Source organism: Rhopalosiphum padi, chromosome 2, assembly GCF_020882245.1.
Source record: "Rhopalosiphum padi isolate XX-2018 chromosome 2, ASM2088224v1, whole genome shotgun sequence".
Taxonomy (NCBI): domain Eukaryota; kingdom Metazoa; phylum Arthropoda; class Insecta; order Hemiptera; family Aphididae; genus Rhopalosiphum; species Rhopalosiphum padi.
In genome coordinates this window covers 59,301,997-59,322,725 of record NC_083598.1, presented here as the reverse complement: position 1 = coordinate 59,322,725, position 20,729 = coordinate 59,301,997, and the positions used below count along the sequence as shown (strand labels likewise).

At 27.6% G+C, this 20,729-nt stretch overlaps 1 protein-coding gene across 1 annotated transcript in view; it reads right to left on the bottom strand.

The window, feature by feature from the left end:
* Nucleotides 1–9,911, bottom strand: part of LOC132920478 (uncharacterized) — a 33,574-nt gene extending 23,663 nt beyond the window's left edge. Inside the window, exon 1 of the mRNA XM_060982890.1 lies at nt 9,476–9,911. The gene's annotated coding sequence lies outside the window, so the exon portion shown is untranslated. The remainder of the gene's footprint in view (nt 1–9,475) is intronic.
* Nucleotides 9,912–20,729: the final 10,818 nt, after the last annotated feature.

Sequence of the window (20,729 nt, the reverse complement as noted above, 5' to 3'; positions counted from 1 at the left end):
TAGTGGAAAACTTTTTTAAGAATATTAATTATGTATACTTAATTCAAAATGAAGATGATTAGTTTTTCAATTATTAAAATGTCTACACTAAAGATAATAGTCCTTAAAAAAATAAAGTAAATTTTATAATGGACTCAATATTTGTTATATTTGGACCATTTTTACTAAAATATTTAACTCACCATTTCATCATAAGCTCACATGTCTTTCAAACCCATTATCATGGATCTATTATTATTAAAAAGTTAAATAGTTCCTCATTTGAATATTGATTTTGACATGTAAAAATGTTCCACCAAATTCACAGTAAAAAGGGAGCTCTTATTTGAAAAAAAGAAGTTTTTATAGGCTTAATAGATGTATTTCAAAATTTCAAAAAATTAAATTTCAATTTCGAATAACTGTTATATTTAATAAAAAGAGGTATGCATGCTTATAGTAAATCACCCTATATAGTAATATAATATCATTAATATATCATACATTCTTTACATTTAAATGTGTGATTATAAAACAATGATCGGCAGATGAATCGCAAAACTGCTACATTACTGGTTTGGTTTCGATTGACGTAATATTATATTATCCCCTAAAATATACGGAATTTTAAATTTAATAGGTATTATAATGTAATATGCACCCATTGCACCCGGTCACAACGGTAACCGTTAAACTACCACTATTCGTATATAAATATATTATATACTATATCGTATATTATAGTATTAAAACAGTTTATTATTGAGTAGGTATTCATGTTTTTCTGGTTTTGGTCAGCGAGAATATCATACTACGTATAGTGACGACCATTAAAACATAACACAGGTACTAGTCACTAGTTTTAACCTTTCGGACGAACATTGAACTTAATCGTCATTTATCTGGTTTTCGCTGATTACGCCATGCGTTCGGTTTACCCACACTCGTTCATAGGCGTAGGGTGATTAAATATATTTGGAGGGGATCTGAAGCCTCGCTATACATTTTCAACGTACCATCTCATGGGGGGCTCCCCATTAACTCAGCAAATAATTCTGGGGGACTAATACTCACATTAGAGGGATAAGTCCGGCCAAGCCACCCCCCCCCCTATAGATACGCCTATGTTTACACGAATTCTTCAAGAAAAAAAACCTCAACGTGAACACCTGCACTCTGACAGCTTTAGGTGGCGTCATACACATTATGTTATATTGTAGAGATAAATAATACACTGTATAATATATCGTTCACGCAATCGGAAAAATATATGGATCGTAGAACGCTAAATGATAAAATATGATGATGATTATTACTATATAGTATATAGTATACTGAAATAGGGGAAAGTATTGCGATTTTTCTCATGTGCGGGAATAAAACGATTGCACGTGTATCAAGCGAGTTTATCGAGTGTACCGTAACTCTTAATTGGTAGCACGAATTATACATGTGAATAAGTTAAGACTGCTGAGGTCATATGCACTCAACTCAGCGGATTATCCATTTCGACCGCTGTGATGTATAAATGACTATACGTATATGTACGTAATTATCACTTAACAGTATTATGCAAAAGAATTGCCGCTCGTCAGTAAAATAATAATTATTATAATTTATTAACATTCATACATATATCACTATGATCAATCAAATATCAATTAATAGTTAGTGTACTATATTAAAATATTAAATTTATATAGGAAGCTATAAACTATATATATATATATTGTATACGACAAATATTATCACCATTTTACACCATTATAAACAATAATAATTATTATTATTAGACAGAATATTTATGAGCACATATGTGCTGTATAATATGTACTTTTTATTCCTTTATTAAGGTTATTGAACCTTACATATAAAAAATAAAATAAAAATATATTTTCACCTGTGTAACTACGGTTTTTATATAATCTTACACTGTATTAACTGAACATACGTTCCTTATTTTACTGACACTTTTCTTTAATACTCTTCTATCGTAAAGAAATGTTCGCAAACGAAACAAGACATAAAACAATATCGAAACATAATAACTATGTAGGCATTGGTCATTACTTATTAGTAGTTATTACGTTAAAATCATAGTACCTATGTACCACTCGGAATCAAAAATAGTGATTCATGATTTTTCAAAACATTTTTAACTGTCACTTTAACGGTACAAAGGTTAAAAAAAAATATTACCATAACATAGACTCAGAAATTTGGAGATTTAGTGTCTAAGAACACTTTAAAATCATCTATTTAATCACGTCTTTTACGTTAGGTAGTTGGTTTTTTTTTATTGTGATTGGAATATATACTTTTATATATTATCGTACTATATAACAATATATATTATAAGTAAATATTTAGTTAATATAATATTATCGTTATGATTTAAAATTTTTTAGATTAGTATACATTTTAAATTTGTAAGTAAATAAAAAGAAAAGATAAATCAAAATTATACCAACATACCTAATAATAAATTTAACTTTACTTATGATTATTAAAATTTTTATGAATTAAAATATTTCAAACGATTTTTAAGCAAAAGCTCTACGAACATACTGAGTTCTTATTTATCAATATAAACATGCTTAATATTCCATATTACTTTAAGAGAAAACCGGCTGAAATGTCATGATTCAAATTAAAATTCATTCGTGTGTAAACACCAGACACACCTAAAAAAGTAAAAACAAATACGCCCAAGTGACAAAACGATATATTATGCGGCTGACTTTAAATTTCCGATTAAGTTCGATCAACTCAACCAATTGTATTGTATTTAATCACGAATGTTTAGTTTTTAAATTTTAATGCGAAGATGAAACTATTAAAATACAGTTGTTTAATCTATACTCTTAGCTATATAGCCCATTATAAAGTTAATATGTCTACTTAAGGTAAATAGATACGTGTGAACGCTCCAATTTGTGTTTACGTCATTAACTACTAAACTAAACTGTTTTAATATTGTTATATAAGATTTCGCATGAAAATACTCGATCTATCTAATATAAGTATACCAGATATATCAGTCCATTCATAAAACTCTGAAATATTATAAAGATGTTCGATATAATGATTTTATAGTACTTGGGCCAATGCGTATTATTCCTATCTATAATAATAGTTATCTACCGGACATTTCGATAAGGAGAAAGTATGACAATTTTCTGATTGCAGGGTGCAGCTTCAGATTATATATATTATGAATAGTTGTGATCGAAATGAACTTTGTAATATACATATTACATATAACATAAAAACATAGTAGGAAATGAATGATGATCATTGATTACTTTACAGTGGTCGGCGTTTCAAATCTCAGATTTCGAGTCCCGGAACTACGAAGTAGGAATATCATCATAAATGAGCGTATATATAAATGTCCGTGCGTATCAAAAAATAAAAAACGAAAAACGTGTATAAACGAGTGAAAAAACGGACATAAACAACTAATTCAAAATATTTTTAAATTAAAAAAATGAAATGTTTAACAAAAACCATAAAACGATAACGTCAATAAAACGTTTTTAAATGGCAAAATCAGTCTCTAATATTTTTACGCGTTTAAAATTAACATCAACACGTCAAAGTAATAAAATAATATTTTTCTGAATTCTTCTAGATACAGGAAAATATTAAGAGCTCAGGTCCAAAAATTGAATAACTTATAAATACAAAAGGAAAATACACTTATTGTGTATACTTGTCACTTGTATACTTGGGCGTCCTACAATTAAATTAATTGATCAATCCAATGAGTATCTAAACTATAATGAGACTATTATGAAATCATATTCAAATTATTAATATAAGAGCTATTATATATACAATTACTACAAACTTTTAGTATTTGATTGGCATTATTTTTTGTATATATATAAAAAATACATTTTCATCTTTTATTTGATAAATTTTTACATTTGATAATGTAAAAACCACACGTAAACTAAGAATTCTTAAACAAATCCATAATCAACACAGCTATTAAAAAAAAATTAGAATGTTTAATGGAATTACTGGAAATTGTATAATATTAAATAATATACATTTGTCATATTATAATATTATATTATCGATTTTTAGGTTTCTAATAAAGATTTTTAAAATGTTTATGCGGGAGTTAGTTATTACTTTGTTAATTTGTTATTAAGGTTAATAATAAAGGTTAGTCTAAGATACACTAACACACTAATATTATACTCTCTCATTCGAAATTCTTGAACACTCTCCTGCCCAATATCCATAAATTTATATCCATGGGAGAAATCAGTTGAGACAATATATACAGGCTGAACACAATATAATAATAAACTGTGTCGCTCCGATCAGTATGAAAACCCGTCCAGCGAGTATAATATACATTTAACACGAGGAAAAAGATTTTTGTCCAGGAACGAAAATTCAATGAACGTAATCACCAGGTATGCATCGAATATGTTAAGTACCAACCAGTTCCATCCGACCATTTTTAATGTATATATATGACAACGACGACTTCCTTTAGGACAACTGGTCAAAATGTTACAAAAAATGTACAAAAATGTTTTAATATCTCATAAAAAATCTCTAATATAAATAATGTATGTATAATAATAGTATTATATATTTCTGCTTCGCAATTACTTAAAACTGTTATACATTTCCAAACCCTATAATGACTGTAGATCTATACAGTGAAGTGCATGATATCCCAATCTCTTTCAACATTTTTTCCCGTATATTAGGAGATAATATTTTTACTCGAGAGTTTAGACATTATTTTCATAGGAAATATTGCACGTGGAATATTTTGACTGGAGTTTTTTTACCCACATCCAATTCCCGCAGCAATAGCAAAATCTTCTTTGGCTAAGGCGGCGGAAACTCGTTTGTCATCTAAACTAACAAATACTATATAGTAATACTGTAATAGTATGACTGTATAGAAAATATGCGCGGAACAACCTAGCTGGACTAGCTCCGCCGGAAGAGAGCCTCTCCCTCGGCCGCGGTTCAAACTGGTCGGTGTTTTCAGGTCATCGTCGGTCTGTTTGTTTGTTTGGCTTATCATTAATACTATCATTCTCGGAGGCGTAAAAAATAAAATTACTAGCAAAATTTTCCTGCGTGACAGTCCGTCGTCATATTACAATAAAGGAGGTACAAAGCAGGCGTGCACTCGTAGCGAGTATTGTATATTGTAGTATATGTAGTATATGTATAGTATAGTTTAAGTACATTTTACAATAAGTTTTTTCTCAAATTGCAAACGATAATAAAATGTATAAAAGTTAAATTTTTAAGTTTCAAAACTTTTTTTATGCATATACTACATTTTTTATTTTGCAATTCGAATCACTGTAAAATTAAAATATATTTTAATATATTACATTTTATAAATAATAAACTTTTAACATTAAAAAACAATCAATTTAAGCTCGTTTACTTAATTGCATTTAATCCATATATATATATATATATATAATTTTATAGTTGCAGTTGAGCTCTGGCCAAAATCCAACTATTCAAATCGAAAAGAAGAGATCATAATGAACCGACTTAGAATTGGCCACACGAGAGTCACACATGGATACCTAATGGAAAAGACTGAACCTCCGACATGCCGTTCTTTCAATTTATCAATCACAATCAAACACATTCTCATCCATTGCCAAATCTGCACAGAGGCCAAAAAAGAATAAAAAATACCAGACAATCTATACGAAGCTATAGAACCCTATGCTGACACACAAAAAAAAAATTGAAATGTATAATTTAATTTAACTTATATTAATATTTTTAAGCATCATTGTAAAAACCCCTTAATGTACATAATTATATAATCTAATTGTAAGCTATAATAACCATGATGTTGATTCTGTAACAATAAAAAAAAAAAAAATTATAGTTGTGAAAATTACATTTCATTATGTAAAATGTTTATCTTTCATTATAAAAATAAACCCAATAATGTTTTCTTTAATATTAAATAGTACTTATTTGCATCAATATGTCATATAAATATGACTGTACATAATATAAAATATATTAAACAGTTCATCGGAATACACGTTATAATAAATTATAATAATAGTACACTTAATATTATATTCCTATTGAATTTTAATTTTTGGATATAGTACTAGTAAAATAAATAATAATAATTTTAAAATCAAGTGTTACGTACACGGCTTAACATATCAGAAATTTCGTCTATATAATATACATTCCATCGTATTCCCAACATTATTATAATATTAATGCCCAATAATAATCCGTATAGAACTACAGACTATTTTAATTTTTAATTCGAAAAAAGTTCTACAAATGTAGTAGGTACCTATATTTAATCATTATGAATATAATTAATTTAACAAAAAAAAAACTGCTTCTGCAGTATATTATAGACATGTTGCCATTAAAATTCATACTATCGAGACTATATATCTCGTTTGAATTATCTTCGATATTTTTTTGCGTCTACTCAAGGATAATATTATTGTTACGAAATACAGCCACATATGCGTACTGACCTGCGCAATTTCCGTAGCAAAATGGTCGACGTCGAAAGAGAGCTTTAAATATTTATTATTATAATAAAACTATTTTATAGAAAGGTTAAAAAAATTTCTCTCAGAAAGACTAGTATAATTTAACAATCGACTCTCGACGAGTATATAATACTACCTATATATTATAATAATCGAGACTTGTGTACATATGGGTCAAGGACGCGAAGGCACGGGGATGTTCGTCAATTTTAGGTCATGAACGAACACAATATAGTACAATAATTTCAATTTATAGTTTATTTATATTTATATACATATATTTTATTCGTCGTCACTCGCCGTGGTCGTGATTAATTAGAGTATGAAACGTTGCGTAAACGGCGCGTGTTGGTATACTGTGTAGGTACATCCATAGAAAGTCCACGCACGGTTGTCAGCACGGGACTGAATATTATTGTGGACGGCAGCATAACGATATAATCGCAATAATTGTGCTCTCAAAGCCCGGCGAAGATAAATCGTTAAACGTGTTAATTAGGCCGAACAATACATACACACCACGTTTGTGCGCGAACCATACAGGGTTGTTTTTTTATGTTTGTATTACATTATTAAACAACTCAAAATATATAACTACTACTATGACCAATATAATATAAAATACCTCATAGAAGTCTCCAAGGTTCGCGAAGCCCAGTAAAAAAATAATTGAGAAATCTAGGATACCTAAATATATTTCTATTGATTGCAAGAACTCTTAAAATACCCAATGGTTATTACCCAATACCCATCATTCTATATGTATTGTTATAATATAATATAATTGATTATAAATTATCAAACTTCGGAATAACTGTCCATTTTTGGGAAAAAAACAGCGTAAAAATTGTTGAATTACACCTCAAAAATCATAGTTGCTGGTATAAACCGTATCATAATAACTTAAAGAATATAAATTACGTATACCTATGTAATAAAAGAAGATCTATAGAGTTTTCTGAAAGTAATACTTAACCTCATTGTTTTGTCCTACCAAATTTACACTATTACCATATTATACTTTATCGCAACAATTATTTACTTATGATAACACATATTTAATACATATTATATCGTTACTTTATCTCTAAGAAATACCTTCATGTTTATCTAAAGAAATACCGTTGGTATAGGTTAGATCTATAAAACGAAGATTTTGAGCGGTAGAAATATCATCCAGCATACAATATAATACAAGTATAATGTTTCAAATAAAACGAAAACGTAGGTTTTCAGTTTACCCATGACAACCACGATTTGTGAGTACGCGTATTAATTATTTGATTTTTGCACGGTTTTTATTGAGGCACTGCACTGGAGCTTTACGGATTGGCGTCCGTACACGGTATTAAGCGTATTAACGTCACCACTGAGTTATATTATACTTATACATGGTCGATTTACCACGAATCGTGATATTAAATTATAAGAAATTAATAATTATAAATCGATAAAATGTTATGATTATTATTCACTTATACACGCAAACTAATTTAAATCGTTAATGGATGTATTGACCGCAATCCACTACGTGTAGTCTAATATTTGCTATATGTTTATAAGGAAACCGCACCGAACCGAAACTAAACGATTGGTTATATTACTAAAAGTTATTTTATTATTATTTATTAACATGAGCAATATAAATATCCTATTTAATGCGTATGTCGTGTGACTTATGTCCACATTTAATAAGTTATAACTTATGTATAATGTCTGTGCTGTATTCCGAAGTATTTCCAAATGCATATATCAAGTTTCAAAAGACAAACTGTAATTTTATTATTTTCGATCATTTTGAGATAAACTTTTTTATATGTTCTACTATTATTGATTGCACTTTCTAATTTAACGGTATAACACGATAGTGCGCAATTTTAAATTCGATTAAAACCCGGGAGATATTATTACTAGTGTATTATATTATGTATATTTTACTATTGCATCAGGCAGCACAGTATAAAATATAATATCACTATATTATATGAAAAATGCTACCTATATATATAACAAAACATGAGCATATTTTGTACGATAAATCGCTATAAAATATATGTTAAGAATAAAAGAGTTATAGTTTATAATATTTCTTAAATATTTTATTGAATTAATAAATGTCTCATAAAAGTTATATTTCTAATAAAATGATTTTTACCTAAATTAAATGTATATCTCACGTGTTTATCAAGGTAAAAAAATGTTTTATAATCGACTGTAATATCCGTTAGAAAATATATAACATGATTCAGTGCTTATTGCATGTTATAATGTATATATAAATAGACATATTTATGTGATTTGAAACCAATACACTTTCTAAAACCCTTCCAGATGCGCGTGCATATTATAATATTTGTGGTTTGACATTCACCCACATGACGACGTTCGGGTTGACCAAACACAAACAGGACGTAAAAGAAAAATGCGCATTTACGACTTGTCACATCGCCAAGTCAAACTTTAACTAAAAGTAAACAATACGTACAAATATTATTATTACTATCATCATCAATGTAAATATTAATGTTAATTTACTATAAAATTGATCTATGTGCGGTATATGCGCCCTATAAAGTTATACACATCCAAAGTATCACACATACAAAGTGTGAATAAAATTAAACAGTTGTGAAAATCATAAATTTATAATAAAAAATTAATGTACTAAGTATTAAAAAACCCTCGAATCGATTAATCTCTTGTGGATAGTACTGCACAGCCTCGTCTGTACCTACTATAATCTGTAGACTGTAATACTATATTGCCGCTGCAGTTGATTGGGACGCGTATGTGAAAATTTAACCGATAAAATATAATAAAAATTCTAAGATCTCAGGATTTAGGTAGGTATATAGATAATATGCGGAATAAAGGACAAAAGTCCACGTACTGACTGTATGCATATATATTATAATAATGAGCACATTAGCAGTATGTATATTAAATAGACTCACCACGTGTAAAATTATAGGTGTAGTGTAATATCTACTGAGGATATCGAAGTAATGTGTGTGCACGTCCGGAACAAATGTCACTGACACTTGATCGGAAGTCTACAGTACGCTGCTTCGTGGGTCCTCGATGTTGGATTTTCGGAACGCACTCAGAGTCAAACTATCGTGTCGACGAAAAAAAAATAAAAACTAATACAATTATGAGATTCTAGTATTATACTATTAACTATATCGAAAACGCTAACGGATCGTTGCAGTCCACTAAGCCACTATACGATACTACGACGAGAATATGTGGTTTCGATAAGTTTTTAATTTACGATTTTATAGGTAGATGGTTATATTTTACGTGCGTATGTGAATACAAAGACGAATAAACAACGTGCGGTGCTGTTGACGACTGACCGGCGTGTGTTGAGGCGGGAAACGACGAGACTGTGGAGACGGCCGGCCGGCGAGGTGCCCTCCTCTAATAAGACGGCCGGTTCGTGTATTCGTGCCCATATACATGTACAATAATATATAGGTACGTAATAATAAAAATTAATTCATTATACGATCGCGGTAAAAGCATCTCTCCTGCGATGATGATGACCTTAACAAGGCGACATGAGAGACGCCTGTTCCACCATCACCGTTTTGTTTTGTTATAATTTTTTTTACGTACCTACACACGAATAATATTATAATAATGACTCGTAAACTATTTGGAAATTTGAGAAAATGTATTTTCGGCTGATATTAGACTTTGAGATTTAAAAAATCTGTTGAAAAATGATGATATTCAAAACCAAAACACGCGTATTATAATATTAAATATATCAAAATATTTACTTACAAAAAAATATGTATACGTTAATACGTATACATACATAGGTATAATTACCTGCATTAGTCTTCATTCTTAACAGAAATCGTAATTTAAGTATACCATAATAATATGATACTTAATTCGTATCCCCAAATTGTAATCTAATTTGTAAATAAATGTCTCCTTATTGGAATGATAGAGACATGATTTGAGTATTGGCTTGAGTTTCTGCAGTGTTAACGAAATAACATGTTGTTAGTCTACTGTTCAAAATGTTTCTAACTAAATAATAAATATTTTTTTAACTTATTGTTTATATCAAACTTTTACAGTAATTATAAATAAGTTTTTTTAAGATAATATCATACCACTATAATACTACATTATACAAAATACATATACCCTAGTCTAAATATCATAATTTGTATTAAAATTTTAACTATCATAAGTTCATATACCTAGTATCTATATTGGTACATATAATATACATTCACATTCATAAATACCTAACATATATACGAATATATTTAATGTTTGTACTTTAAACTACCTATGTATAATTAAATTATTTTAATGTTATTTTGAATAACCAAATATTATATTATACCTGTTTCCAAAATGTAAATATATATTTTAGGCATTTATTTTAAATATAGTTCACCACGAGTATCATTTGAATTAACTAGCTAAATATAATACTTTGCATTTTTTCGAAAATGTATCAAAAAAAAAAAAACTTTCGTTCAGTTATACTTTTAAATCTAAATTAACTCATTCTTAAATAACAAATAATATTCCATTGTAATGTATACGAATATTATTATTATTATTATTATTATTCACTTAAACAAATATTTATATTTTTATTACATACAGATATTAGATATCACAATGTACCCATTTTGATCTAATTAAATATATAATTTATTAGTTATTAAAAATTAGTATTTTTTTATTTTACATAAACTATGCAAGTAATATATCACTTATCACATAAAATTTATTGTCGTTAAATGGTTCACAAATTATTATTGACATGATTTAAGATTATAAAATTATAAAATTAAATATCGTTTTAACTATCGATATCTAGTTAAAAAGTAAAACTGTGGTAACCGGTCGAAAAATTTACCTAATATTAGTAACTAACCAGTAAATATATTTTTTACGTTTTTCACGGTTATAATTTCGCACGATATTTAGTTCGCCTAAGTGAAAAGAATACGTTTTTAAATTAGTTGTACAAACATTGAGTATTTACAGACAATGGCTTTCTATGAATGTCGAATTTTTAGGAAATGAACACTTTGTATGGAAATAACTAATAAGCATGGAGCTCTACTAGGTGTATATACTATATCTAAATAATAATAATTAAAGAACGTTGGTTTGTTGTTTTTATTCTTTTTCTTTTAAAATATGCGTTATTAACAACTTAAACGAATAGGATAATATAGTTACAAACTAGATTTTTGAAAAAAAAAAGTATATATATACTTTCATAGCTATAATAACGAATTAAAATTAAGTTCTTCAAAACGAAATTGTTATAGTAGCTTAATATTTTCGACACTAACAACACAATGGTAGGATCCTACACATAAATTAAGTATCCTGCAATTTTAAAATTATGTACCTATAATATAAATAAAATCAATTTTATATTACAAAAATTAATCAAAAAACCAACGTACTGGGGTATGTCTCACGTCCCTTCGTTCTTATAAATAATAAGTGCACAAATATTACATCCATTTGAAAAATAATAATATACCGATATGTAGTGAATAGTGATATATCTAAAATATTACGATATAGATACGAGTACAATCATGACGGACTAAACACAATATAATTAAAAAACAGTCGACAGTCGATGTTATCCAATATATAACAATAATAATAATTATTATAATAATCACGATACCTATCGTCGGCCTATATACCTAACCTTTTTCCTATAGTGAACCCCATCGTGTCCCGGACGTGAGATAGCATACTCCCACGCACACTGCAGTCGTCTCCACTGAACGGTTTTCAATATAATAATTATATGTGTGTGTGGTGTGTTACCGATTTCGCTTTTTAATCACTCTTTATATGCATTTATATTTATTAGTATAGTGCATATGATACCCATATATCATACGCCCGTTAACTAAGCGTGGAGAAAAGTGAATAAAATGAATTCGTCTACTCACTCAAATTCTCAATATTATAATACATAATATAATATATCATAATTTGTATGTATATTTACTATTGTTAAATATTTTAATAATTAACCAAAGTTTAAAATTAAAACTTCCGTGAAAACTTCTTGCTGGCAAATGATAAATAACGACACCTGACCTATCATAATACAAATCGACAACTATCATGTCACACGTGTCTCAGTCGTCGTTATTTTCAAAACATTGGTATACGTTGGTACGTTAGTTAAAAACATGTACGTTTAGTAAAATTTATCATCGAAAAAAGATACACATTACTATGTACAAGTTTTCGTTTTCATCATTAATAATAATATTTTATGTATAATCATTGGAAAACTGTACGTGGTCGAAAAATATTAAATAATACCCTGCTAACAATATTTCGGACGATTATAATAATATACAATAACAGATGTACTTACCTAAATATTATTATTCGCGCTCAAGTTTCTCGACCTGATGTGCTACAAATCGTGCCACTGCGCACGTCAATGGAGCAGTCGTCACAAATTTAACTCGCGTGTTGGTACTTGACCAATTGATTCGTGTTAAAACCCATTTACTTCTATGAAAATTGCAACGCACCCATTATAGATACGCGTATATATTATTATACGCGATGGTTCCGATTTCGATGGTTTTACACGCTCGACGTTAGGTTAGGTGCATAAATATAGTATATTTTTTGTACCTACACTAGTTTGTGTGTGTATAATAATTCCGTCATAGATGTCGCATCGGAAACTCGGCCATCGAAACAAATTCTAACTAAACTTATAATATTATAATAATTAAGTCTCTATTTATTTATATATAGGACATCTATCGACCGTATATATATTTAAGGCCACACGGCCTCTTTCTACAAATTTTAATATACACATATTACAGAACATTATAATGTACAATATATAATCAGTTATCGTGGTGTAATGTTTCAAACGGATGGGTTCAATATTATATTATTACCATACCTACTTATCACAAATACGTCTTAATATATCATCGTACCATACAGTAAACTGCGTAAATTATAATATAGTTATTAGTGTTATTACACTGTGTGAATGCGCCGGTGACAATGCTAATTATATATTATACTACCTATATATTATTATACATAAATATCGGTCGACATCACTAATATCTAATTACTATGATATAATATTATATGTACCTATCTATAATTACATATTTTAGCTGTGATCCACTTAAGCGCGCGCATAGATCCGAATTTCCAAAGAAAAATGGTTTCTAAATAAATTATGGTTTACTTATTGTAAAAATATTCGAGCTATCATACTAAAAAATAATACCATGGGCTTTTTATTTGTTTATATGATAATCATAAATAGAGTAATTTGATTAGCAATGATACTATTATAAGAACTTCGTTCCTAAAGACGAACTAATAACTAGCCAATTAGGTATGAACTATTATAGAATGCATTTGTTTAATATAGTTGATATTCCAAATAAAAATATTAATTTTATCAAAATTAAATAAATAAGATAGTTTCATTATAGAGTATAATATACTATTAGCTAACATTATTATTATCAAAATAATTAATGAAACTAGAGAATTCATATTTTTTATAATATTTTGACTAATCTTGCATAGTTGTACATATTTGTGTCTTAAATGTTAAACTTGTTTGATTATATTATTTTAAAATGTTGAGACCCTTTCTTATTCAACATTATTAGAGTAATTTATTAAAGCATCGAAAAATATTGATACTATTTTTAAAATATTCATTTGTATTACTACCTACTCAAAATATTCCAGAAACTGTTATTAATCTAAAGCAGAAATTCCAAACCAGGATGCCGCGAAATTATTTGAAATATATTTTTAGCCTATAGGCCTATAGGACATAGGGTGTCTCCGTCGGCCTCTAGATTTTTGGAAAATAATTAAGGGTACCATGAGTCAAAAAAGGTTGGAAATCTCTGATCTAAAGAGTAAAACTGGCATTTGAATAATCCAAAAACAGTTCTATTTATAAAGTTTAAAATTGCGTTTCACACAAAAATGTTTGTATAATGAAAATCAGACTCAAATAATAGTAGATATTAAAGAGAGTACTCACTATTGTATCAAATATCAGAAAATATAAGCATAAACAATAAACACTAAACAGTAAGTATAATATAATAAAACGTTTTTTCTAATACATTATGCCGACTATCATTTCCTTTTTTAAAAAACTTATGTGAAATACGGAAAATTATATTTTTTAATTTTTATTCTACAAAACAGTCTAAACTTTTAGTTTATATCTTTATAATCAATTGTTTACCATAATAGGTTAAAGTTATACCTACTCTAATATACTATTATTAACGATGCTTATAGCGAATATAACTGTATAATATCTACGAATAGGTTTTGAGGTTCGCTTAAATGCCTTAAATATTGAGTGCGGTTAACCATTAAAAAATAATTTATATTTACGACATTTTAGTTTTAGATTATTTACGCTAAAATATTTTTCTTAAGTCATTTACAATTCCCGGATGTTCATTTACAATTAGTCATTTTTAAAATTCACAAACGAGTCATTCGTAAAGTGAAATTTACAAACTTAAAATAAACATCTTATGAACAAATATTAGGTTAGATTTCATATATAGTATTTTTCCAGCATATGGTTTTACTTTTAATAATTTTATTTAATTCTCAAATTTATTGTACTCGTAATATGCATAAATCAAATTTATACAGATTTATTATACTAATATATACATTGTTGTAACTATTTTACACAATAAAGTGTAGAGATGTAGGCAATTATATTTCATGATCGCAAATGTATTTTAAAAAATAATGTAATTAGAAGGTTAAAAATAATTATTCAATAATTAGATTATTATGATTTATGGTAATTTTTTTTTAGATGACACAAATCACATTTCATTTTTTCGACAAGACGGTACGATTTGTTATTTCCCTTTTAACACCTAAAAAATTCTTGATAAGATATTAATCAAATATTTTCTCATTAATCAATTAAATATTTAAATGAATCTATCTATTTATCTACCTATGTGTTATATTAAAGTAACCTTCATTTTTCTGAATAGGTCAAAAACATTTTAAAACAAGCTAATTGGTTAAAAACTTGTTTGGCTAAAGTGGCCAAACATAAACTTCATCTTTCACCATATACTATGCTCTTCGAAAGAGAAAAACATATTGACTACACTAACAATATAATAGTTTTGTAAAATCATACGTTTGTGAAATAATATGGCACAAATTGAGAATAATAGATATTTTAAGATATAATAGGCACTATATCAACGAAACAAATCACAATATGTATGAATGCCATACACGCGCGCGTACATATACCTTAGCTGTGTATCGTGTATGTACTTGTGCATTATTTATCATATAACCATCGATGTACCTAGCTTGATATAGTATGAACATTAATTTTAACTAAAAATTATTTCTTTCATACTAATCAAAACGAGTCAAATTATTTTGAAAGTCATGACACGTTATGTAATTAAAATAGTGCGTAAATTTATAATATATTAAAATAAGGACCATATATATTTTAACAAAATTTAGATTTTTTATGCCATTTAAGGAGTGTCAACATAATATGGAAATTTCCTGCTAATTGTTAGATAGATAACTTTTTTTTTAAATATTGATGTTTATTGAATCGAAATTCAAACTAGCATCTTTTTAGGTACTTGTATACTAATTATAATATAGGTCCATGATGACGGATTTAGAAGAAACAGAGGCTTTTTAAAATTTAAAGCCATTACTTTTTAATATCAATCAACTAACATTTTATAATTTGCAAAATATTTTTGAGTATAATAAGTACTAGATTAATTTATTATTGTACGTATTAAATAATATTATATTTTTATAAAACCATTTTCAAGCACTACTATTATATCCTATAAATATAATATTCATTTTAATAATTCATAAATTATACATAATAATTAATAGTATATAGTAATACACTAATATTTTGTTCTAAATGCAGCAAAATTTTATGAAAACAAAGTAATTTACTAAATAATTTACAGTAAAAATGAAAAGTTCAAATTTGAAAAAAATAGTTTGTACGACCACTGCTCACCCCATAAATGGTGTAAAAATATTGTTTTTCAATAATGTTTAAAAAAGCCAATAATTAGAATTTAGAATTTGAATAGCAATTATACTGTAACTACCTTCACCCCATTATTTTTATCAAATCCAAAAATATATATTACAAACACATCCCCTCATAACTAGAAGTATGAGCAGGTATGTATTTTTATTATAAGAAACTACTTTTATAAAAATATCTAAAATATATTTTATTCTTTGAATATGAAATAAATTGTATTCAAAAATTTATTACAGCATTTACAGCTAGAAGTATATTTCATTCTTGGCCTTGCGTATTGCTTTTAACTTTAATACTACCTACCTACAGTATATCATGTACATTTTTATGTAAGAGTACCTAAGTAAAATCATTACAATATTTACAATACCTACTACAAATGACAAATGTTTGATGGTAAATCTAATAAGTAGAATTAAAATTTATTTTAATTAAGGTACAATCTCAACCACCCAAAAATCAAATTTTCTCTTTCTAAATAACCATATTTAGCTAGACACCGGCATCTTGTGTCTTTCACTTCATAAATTAGCACTTGTTACAATTTAATAAGAATTTTTAATCAACATAATACTACGTTAAGTACTATAGTTTTTAGATTTAGGCGCCACTGAAAGAAATACCACGCTACTAAATAATATAATACTCACTTAATTAGTAGTAAGTAGTATACTAGTACTTAGTAGGTATAGTAATATTGTATCTATGAATAAATATTATAACAAACAGTATAATAATTTTATATGAATAGTTAATGTTTTCTAAACAATTCTCAGACATCGTCGTCGCCCACGCGTCAGAAAACTCCATGGAATCTAACTTTTTTCGTAAGAGTTCTTTATATTGTTCTTGTTTGGTACATAAAAACGTTTCAGATTATACTTGTTTCATTTTATTTTATAAAAAGTACCTACCCATAATTTGTATTTGTTTTACTCGTGTGTATATTAGCTGGACACTATACCTAATGTGGTAGGTACGTCGTCATTATACTTTTCAATTTATTCGGTTTTCGTGAACTTTGTACATAACACATTGGTATTCAACAATGGCAATTAATAGAACCTTTTTTTCTACTTTGCCAATTATTACTAAGTTAAAACAAATACTTTTTTTCCTACTTATTATAGGTAATCGTTACATTCAAAACATCGATTCGTATGTTTTAAAATGTTTTTAAAATACGTATAACGCCTCGACCGCATTCATTGTCTACTTTATTTCTATTCGCTCATATTCGATATTTTAATTTAAAATCAAACAACCATATTTTTTTATCTAAGTACTTACCTGTCTTAAAATAAATATATTGAAAAACCCGTCAAGATAGCATGCATGACAACATAGTACCTATATGTATACTTATCTGTTGTTTGTTGTCCTCTTCGACTTCCATAATAAAATATAAACTTATTATAATATTTATACGTGCACCTAAATAGGTATTCAAATTACTCAAATATTAAAAAAAAAAAATTGCAGGTTTCAAAAGCTGTAGGAGTTTTGAATAGTGCAGTTATTTTATTCATGGAATAAAGAGACTACAGATACATCCTAATGACACCCTCGTTAAGTTACAAACACAACCATATAACATTATATAACATAATCCATAACAGACACATGGAATAAAAGATATCCAATAAATGTGTTAATAATAACTTAACTTTTTAGACAGTGTTGGACTGTTGTAGATATAGAATACGATTGCATATAGTTACTCTGCTTATTAGCTATGCCTTTTTCAACCTTTTTCATAACTTGATTGCGTATGTTATGTTTACTCGTATACAACGTTGTCACACTGGGAAATCACATACCTACTCGTATATAGACGAAACTGGAAACAATATCAAATGAATAATGATTATCGTGAAATAATAAAGTTCACACTACTTTTAAAGTTTTAACCGCTGTCCGCTGTAGATTTTATTAGTTGATCGACAACCATTTATAGTGTTTAGGTAGATTCAGATAGATATATTCTCGAATACACGACTTCGAAAGCTCTTTGAACATCAGGAGGAAGGTAATAGCGTAAATCTAAGATTAATATCTGGTACCTAGGTGGTTTTATCTTATCTACAGCAATTTCAAGTGTGGGGAAGAATCTCCCAGAGACCCAGACCTATTTCCTTTTACTAAAAATCTGACCTTATCATTACTATTTATCTTTACTATTACAACTATTACCAGTATTACCTATTTAATATTTTTAATTTTATATTTCTTTTCTTTCTAATTTTTATATTACAACATTTTTGTTATCAATACCTACACAGGGGCGGGTTTTACTCACTCACCAAGAGGGGGGGCTAATTATTGAGGTTTAAGGATTTACGCGGATTGAGGCGAGCAGTTATATAATTTTATGAAGACCACGCTGTGTGTCAAAGCCATTCAGAGCAGTCGACTAATTAATACTTTATTATTCTTCTATGACGATATTTTATAATAATTATTGATATATCATAATACTCACCTTAGAAAAAAAGATAGCTTAGTCCCAAGGAGGGGGGGGGGCTAATGCTCCTATAACCACTCCCCTTAAACCCGCCACTGTACCTACACGATAGATATTAGAATAATGAACTAAAAAAAAAGGTTCTATGTTGAAGACAATTTTACCTATATGTGAGATGTGAAACGAAAAATATTTGAAGAGTAAAGTGTCCCGTATTTAAAAGCATTTTAATATTATAATGCTATTGCTTTTAGCGTGAATGAATAAATTTTCAATTTATTATGATAATTGATCATCATAACATTTTGTTCATTATTTTCCAGAATAAACAGAATAATATTTTGATACTTTTTTATGTATACATTAACATTAAAGATAATATACAATCCAATACATTAATAGTATCACAGAATTTACATGGTTTCTTCCCTTATTTAAACAAGCACCTATATCAACGTTCATATGTTTTTGAATAGAACATTAGAAAATCTATATTATATTATACTTTAGCAGTAGACTTTTAGAGAAGCCCGGAATGATCTAGAAACTATATACGTTAAAAACTTAAATTTAAAACTTAAATGTTATTCATTTGAGACAATACACTATAAGGAAATTACAACTTGGGATTTATTAAAAAAGTTAATGTGAACTAATTTTGGTTCAGTGCATTCTATATCATATTTACAGCCTATAGATACAACTATGACAAAAAAGACAAAATTCAAAGAAATTTGTATAATAATTTTCTATTAAGTATAGAAAAAACTGTACATAAACCAGGTGGATAAACCATTAGTGGAAACTCATAACTATATGATATAAAAATTGCAGCACACGCATTAAGCGTGTTTATAGCAGGAATATCTCAATCCCACCGCTTATATTGACCTAAAAAAAATGTTTATACCCAGTGAACTACTTCTTTGAGAATATCCCTATTTATCTATAATAGTGTAATGTATTATAGTTTAAAAGCGATAGCATATTATATGCAATTTAAATAATCAAGAATATATTATATATTATTATTATTTAAAATTGCTAATTAGAATTATTATTTTATCTGTGTTTGTTAATTTATTTTTGTGGAACTATTTTTACTATCATGAAACATTTTAAATTGTAGGTTAAAATATAAATTACTGTTATTATGCCCTTTAAATAGTATATTTGTGAATAAGATACAAAATTAGGTACATAATTAGGGTATACATTTGGGGGGGACTAATCAGAAACCTAAGTGGGGCTTAGCCCCTAAAGCCCTCTCCTAGCGCCGCCTATGTTTAAAATCTAAAATAGAAAAAGGCCAGCGAGAAAAGAAACCCCCTCCCCCCACACACCCAATAAAAATAAACAAATCCGTGTATGTATTTTTATATTAATAAATTAACTAGAATTTAAGAAAATTAAATATTATCAAGGTATAACATAATAAAAATAAAAACTAATGATTTTGATATTGTTTCTTTTGCTCTGTGTGAGGACATTTTAAAAATGCTGAGTTTATTTATTAATTATTAATTAGTAATAACTACTACCTAATACTTGTTTTATTGAGTGGTTTAAGAATAGGAATGTGGTGGTTTGATAAAATATTACATTGATAAAA